The 7,281-nt window shown below is 36.5% G+C and overlaps 1 long non-coding RNA gene across 1 annotated transcript; it reads right to left on the bottom strand.

Moving 5' to 3' along the window:
• Positions 1–416: 416 nt before the first annotated feature.
• Positions 417–1,283, bottom strand: LOC113362185. Its single transcript, XR_003365596.1, has 2 exons — positions 1,073–1,283; positions 417–741 (listed from the first exon to the last, which is right to left on the bottom strand). It is a non-coding gene; the product is annotated as an uncharacterized LOC113362185 (long non-coding RNA).
• Positions 1,284–7,281: the final 5,998 nt, after the last annotated feature.

The raw sequence follows: 7,281 nt of genomic DNA, 5'->3' as shown, positions 1-7,281 counted from the left end.
CGACATCAAAATATCGAAGAAGATTTCCTACCAGTTGTGATGACATCTGAACTGGCAGTTTTTTTCATGATCAACTGCATGATAGCAGGTTATGAAAATAGGTTTTTCGTGAAACTCGATTGCCTTTCCCTTCTCAACTTCGTCTTTCTTGTTGCATCCATCCATTTTGCACACACGAAAAAAGTTCAGGGGGAACTCTTTGACGTTACAGAACGTGTATGTATCAAAAGAAGAATGATACATATATAGGAAAACCCTAGGGTTATTCGTATATGTTCCATATGGGTCAGGTATACGTGCATATAGGTCTCAGACTTGGTACAAGACTAAGAGAGTAATGGAGCCAAATTTAGAAATAGTTTTTGGTCAAAAACACATTCTAAACACATTGACGACAGCTTCCGTTCAAAAGAACATAAGATAATTGTTGATAAACAACAAATAATTGGTCAATAGAAAGAAAAACAAGAACTTCTAGTCAAGTAAGAAATATTCTCAAGAGTTAAAGATCAAAAGTATTACATACTGCAATATGCTGGAGCAAGGCTCAACAGTATTGATCATTATTAAAAAATATAATGAAAAGAATAATACACCAACGACTACTTTCTCAAAACAAACGATCTTCTTGAGAATTATGAGCATCCTCCCATCATTACAAGGAGGACGCTACACTGAGCAGTCAAGTTGTACATTGATGAACATTTTTCTCATCAAGAATATTGACTTCTTCTTTCTTTCCTGCATGAAGTTTTTCATAAAAGTCAATAGGGTTAGTCGAAAAGGATTTAAACATAGGAGAACATAGCATACCTGAACCTGCTGCCTTCTGTAGCGACCCCTAAGCTAGCAGCTAACTAAACCAACAGATTAAACTAAATAAAGAGGCACTATGAATCTAAATCATTTACTTAAACATTCAATTAAGAAATCTTCTACAAAACTTAACCCAAAACTAACCCCGCTCATAAATATATATATATATACAAGAACTCCTTTCAAATGATACATATACAATAGTCATTTGGTTTGCAAATAAAATTCACAACATAATAAACATAGCAATATTTACCTAATTAACGGAGTCAACTCCTCGAAGCTTTCGTTGTGCAACTCTGATCTGTCTTTGAAACTGAAAGTGGAAAAGGGTGAGCACAGAGTGCGCAGTAGGAATAACATTTAACTTTAAAGAAATCATGAGCAAGATTTGGAAAACAATTAATGTTTTCCCAAACATCAGTGACTAAGTCACTGACATGCACAAACATGTATATGGACAAACTCCTTCGTCAAACAATGTATAATATGGTTGTGCAATTCCGAACTCGCAACTCCACACCTAATCGTACATATGGATGTCGACAATTCCAAACTCGCAAACTGTCGACCGATATAAGCATAAAGGCTGAATTCATGTAGATATAAATGTGAAGGAGCGTACCCTATATACCACATGTGGAAATTCTCATTTCCCATAACAATTCATAATGACATACCTTACAAGTCCTTTCCATTTCATGGAAAGATTCAAAGAATCGACATAATTATCATAATGCAGTTTATATAAAGCATGGAATGCATGACAGACAATGTATGAGTTGATAAACATAAACTTTTGTAAAACAAAACAACAATGGTTTCAAAAGAGTTAAAGTATTCCCACCTCTTTTGATGACAAGTCACGCCTACCTTGAGATCCACGATCCACTGGTTCATCCTTCGAATCGATCGTTGTTAATAGACTAACTGTTAATCACACAAGAACTCTAAGAATATATCCAAAATGGCTCACACAAGAATCATACAAGTTTATCTAATGGTTCTAAGCCCAAGTTCTCTAAACCAGCCCATTAAACTAAGGTCCAGTCCATCTGAGTCAACTACAAGTCAAACTTAACGGTCATACTAACAGTCAACGGTCTCTAACAGTAAACGTCCAGTCAAGGTCAAGTCCTTGTCCAATGGTCAAGTCTAAATCGGTCAAATGAGTCAATTCGGGTCAAGACAGGTAACTCAGTGGGTCAATACGATTCAACTCAGTCAAATTAACTGAGTCAGCTAAGTCAGACACTGACTGGGATGACTAACAGCACAAGACCTAAGCTATTTCAGCTTCAATTTCTATAACATAACCTTCTTCTTATCATTTCAAATTCAATCAAATTAAAGCTACAAAGCTCATTACAACAAAAACATATACATATCAATTAAACTTCAACTACAAACTTAGCTTTACCTGCAAATGCAGTTGCAAGCTTTCAATAAGACTTCGCAGTGTGATTATACAATTACCATTGCCAACATAACACTTCCACTCCAAACACCGGCTTACAATTGACAGTTCCACTTACACCTCCTATCTGCATTACAATTAAGATATACTCAGCTTCTCCCATTCCTTGTATCCATCAACATACCACCACCACTTCACCAGATTGTAGTATCACCACCTATAGGCCTGCAAAGCCACTACTGCATACCGACGCACAAGCTACAATCAATCTCATATTCTTGTAAACTCCATTATCTACAGCTCATCTCAACAAAACCATATGTTATACAAGTTCACTACTTCAAACCAACAACTGCAAGACTAATTCCCTGACTGAATTAGCATCAGCACAACAAACTCCAGTTCAGCAATCCCAAACACACAGACATTGCCCTATATCTATCCACTCACATTCTCTGCAACTCTAACATCACCACCACCTAACCGTCACCCCAGACTCCATTTGAGAGTCACAATCAAACTTCAATTACCACAAAAACTCAACGTTAACATCCACTTCATGTTCCCTGTAGTTCAACATACCACAACAGCTACAACATCAACATGAATTACCTTAATTATCTACACCTGCAACTTCAGAATGATCACAAGTACAACTCTATACCATAAACAAAACTCAATTCTACACTTATCTCAGTCCAGGTTCTATTCTAAATCAAATGAACCAAATACCTTAATCAACTGGATTCAAAGTACCGAAATTAGAACAGTTGTGGACTTACCAAGCTTAATCATCTTCTGAATTGCCAAATTACCAGACCGATCTACTCAAACCCTAATTTCAATTTGGGGAAGAACACATGAACCCTAACTGTCTCCAATCTCTAATTCAAGCTCAAAACATCAATCAGCTCTTCAATTAAGCAAACCCATCTTGTAATTCCTTTTATATCTTCTTAATTCTTACTCAAATCGAACTCCAACACCACATGCAGAAACCCTAAGTCTTTATCATCATCATCAACCCTCGGATGAACCCTACATCGATTATTAATCCCTAATTCGAGTTCATAACATCCATTCAACTCCGCAATTCAACCAACCCCATCTCTAATTACTTCCTTAGACCTTCAATTTCATCTTCTTATCCCCTTATGCAATTCTCATGAAACCCTAATTCTTTGATTCATCTCTAAAACGACTACAGAACTTCAATTAGTATCAACCCAAGCTTTATTCATCTGTTAACATCTCGTTTAACTTATCGATTTCTCAATAATCTCAACATCAATTTCAAACCCTAATTATAATTCTCTGTTTCACTTTTTCTGTTGGGTTTGATTTCAGTACATCAACCAAAACTACCACCATCAACCTTTGCATGATATTTTTACTCTTTATTCGATCTCAAAATCCTCTTTTAATTCACAAAATATCGGCAGACAAAAAACAGGGGAGAAGCAGAAGAAGAAGAAGAAGAAAGAGGAAAGAAGAAGAAGAAGAAGAAGAAACGAGAAAGGAGAAGAAGAAGAAGAAGAAGAAGAAGAAAAAATGAGTTTATCTTCTCTGATCTTCATGGGATAAGGCCAAACGCAGATGATAAAGGAACCCGAGAAACATAAAAGGAAAGGCAAGCGATTAAGATATAAAATGATATTTCTACCTTTCATACTGATCCGATGATATCTTCTTTGTCCGGTATCTGAATGACGCGTTCGAGTAGTCCATTCTGCGTAACTTTTCGAGATCTAACCGATGGTACTAATTTTGTAAATAGATCGTTGTTAGATTAATCCTATTAATTAACGTTCGTGTTAAATTAATCGAGTTTTTATCGACTAATTCGTCTCTTGACTAGTATAATAACTTTGACGAGCTTGAGGATCCTTACACCTTCCTTGCCTTCTTAATGCTCCATTTGAGTATGTTTATACTTGTCTTGAGATCCGAGACTCGATTATTGATATGAATGAAATATGGAGCAGACATCTTGGGTTCAAGACTTTCTTTAGATATAGGAAGGGAATTCGAACATTTTTTCTTCCTCCTGTGACTTTTTCTCTTCTCAGAGTAATTTAAAGAGTCAGTTGTCCTCCTAACAATCTTTCTTCTACAATTGTAGGCGATTTTTTTGTCATAATCATAATCAAGATTTGGCTCATCACGGTATTTTTCTTGATTGCAAACAAGACCTTTTACTCCATCTACATGAGAAACAGGTTTAATTACTTCTTTAGATATCCATACAAGAATGTTATGAAGTTTTTCATTCCTTAGTAGGAAACGACATCTCCTTTCAAGGTGTCTTATGTTTCCGCAATAATAACAGTTGAAGGAATTGTTCTTGACTGTTCTCATGTGAGTTGATTTCGAAGGTGGACAATCCTTGTTCTTTGACACATCAGCTGCTGAAGAAGGTTTTTCACTTAGAGATTTGTCATTAGCCCAGAAAAAATTGATCTTACTAGTACTTGGAGTGTTTATTCCTTTATATCACAGACCACGTGTATCACGATGTTCTTTACATGATCCCAGCATATAAGATAATTTTGTAGAGCTAGAATTGAATCTTGTTATATTCTCTTCCAGTGAATTTACCTTATCAAGATCAGCAGCTAGATCAGTCTCCAAAAGTTTTTCTCTGGCGAGAAGACTGATTTCTCTGCCATTAAAACATTTTTGTTGAGATTCATGCCTTGCTTCAGATTCTGCAAGTCTTTCTTTCAACACAAAGAGATTCCGAAGAAGATTATCACATTTTGAACCTTTTGAACGTACAACTTCTTCTCGATCTTTAACGGTAGAGAGTTTGTAGCCACAATCATAACCTTTAAAGAGTTTTCTTAGTATTCTGTTTTCTTGACAGAGAGGTGCCAGATACTCAGCTAAACAAGCTGTTGACTTCTTTTCTTTTAAAACATGGTCAAAAAGCTTGATATATTGAGAGACTTCCTCACCAACACTTTTTCCTTCTTTTGAATCCACTTTCATCTGAAAGATCATCCAACTGTTCATCTATGCGTTTTTCCTAGTTGAACCCAGATTCATTCAAAGGAGAAGATGAGGGACATATCTTGGATGCTTCAAGATTTTGAACCAAATTAGAGTAAATCTGAACTGGTGTTGCATTATCAGAGATAACACTACAGTCCATAGATTCAGATCGCTACAAACAAAAACTTATGAGGTATTAAATGTGTTTGCCTGCTCTGATACCAATTGAAAAAGCGGGGGTCTAACAACCTCACCCAATATTTTGCTTATCTGTATGGACTAACTCCAATATACTTTCAAGAGAATCGACTAGGCAGTCAGACTCAATCTTAATAAAAGTATATCGAAGAGTTATATCTCAATCTCTCAATTCAATCCGCAATCAAACAAATAAGAATATGTGAGCCTGATTGAATATAAGAATAATAACTTGAACGGTACCAAAGACCAATGTTCAAGGATCAATCAATTTCAATCAACAAACAAAGGTGGGATTTCCCAATTGATCGATTCAACGCACAACCTGTGATATTTCAATTATATAACAAATTACAATGCGGAAAAAAAATAACAGACACCAAAAGTTATGTTAACTAGGAAATTACAAATGGAGAAAAACTCTAGGACCTAGTCCAGATTTGGACACCATACTGTATTAAGCCGCTACAGACACTAGACTACTACCAATGAACTTCGGACGGGACTGTAGTTGAACCCCCAATCAATCTCACACTGATTCAAGGTACAGTTGCGCTCCTTACGTCTCTGATCCCAGCAGGATACTACGCACTTGATTCCCTTAGCTGATCTCGCCCACAACTAAGAGTTGCTACGACCCAAAGTCGAAGACTTGATTGACAAATCTGTCTCACACAGAAAATTCTACTAGAATAGATAAATATTGAAAAAGCGGGGGTCTAACAATACCACCCAATATTTCGCTTAGCAATCTGTATGGACTAACTTCGAAAAACTTTCTAGAGAATCAACTAGACAGTCAGACTCAATCTAGGTAAAAGTATCTCAGGGAGTTAATATATGTCTCTTGTTTTGATTTACTCGAGCTAATAGAAATCAGCGAGTCTTTAATCAAACACAAGGAATAACTTGGATGGTACCAAAGAATAATATCCAAGGATCAATCAATGACAATCAACAACCAAAGTTTGGATTACTCTAATTGATGATCTAGCGCACAACCTGTATTATTTCAATTATAAAGATAAAAAAATATAATGCGGAAACTGAAATAACACAGACACCAGAAATTTTGTTAATGAGGAAACCGCAAATGCAGAAAAACCCCGGGACCTAGTCCAGTTGAACACACACTGTATTAAGCCGCTACAGAGACTAGCCTACTCCAAGCTAACTTCGGAATGGACTGTAATTGAACTCAAATCAGTCTCCCGCTGATCCAAGGTACAGTTGTACTCCCTACGCCTCTGATCCCAGCAGGATACTGCGCACTTTATTCCCTTAGCTGATCTCACCCACAACTAAGAGTTGCTACGACCAAAATCGCAGGCTTTAACAATAAACAAATCTATCTCACATAGACAAGTCTATCAAAGGATCAATCTGTCTCCCACAGAAAAACCCTAAAGTTTTGTTCCGTATTTTGACAATAATCAAGGTGAACAGGAACCAATTGATAATCCGGTCTTATATTCCCGAAGAACAGCCTAGATAAATCAATCACCTCACAACAATCTTAATCGTATGGCAGCGAAACAATATGTTGCGGAATCACAAACAATGACACGGAAATGTTTGTGACTACTTTTTATAACTTTCCTATCGGAGATATTAATCTCAAGCCAATCAATCTGATTGTACTCGTACGATAGAAGATGCAAGCTTAGATCACACAACTACGATAAAAGTAGTATCGGTCTGTCTTCACAATCCCAATGAAGTCTTTAAGTCGTTAACCTGTTTTTAGAAGAAGAAAACCAAAGGTTAAAGGAGAAACGACTCTGGCACGCAAACTAGTATCACAGTGAGGTGTGGGGATTAGTTTTGCATAGTTGCTAGATGTCCCCTTACATAGT

This window comes from Papaver somniferum, chromosome 3, assembly GCF_003573695.1.
Source record: "Papaver somniferum cultivar HN1 chromosome 3, ASM357369v1, whole genome shotgun sequence".
NCBI classification, from domain to species: domain Eukaryota; kingdom Viridiplantae; phylum Streptophyta; class Magnoliopsida; order Ranunculales; family Papaveraceae; genus Papaver; species Papaver somniferum.
The sequence above is the reverse complement of the archived record's forward strand: the minus strand, read 5'-3'. Positions and strand labels throughout refer to the sequence as shown.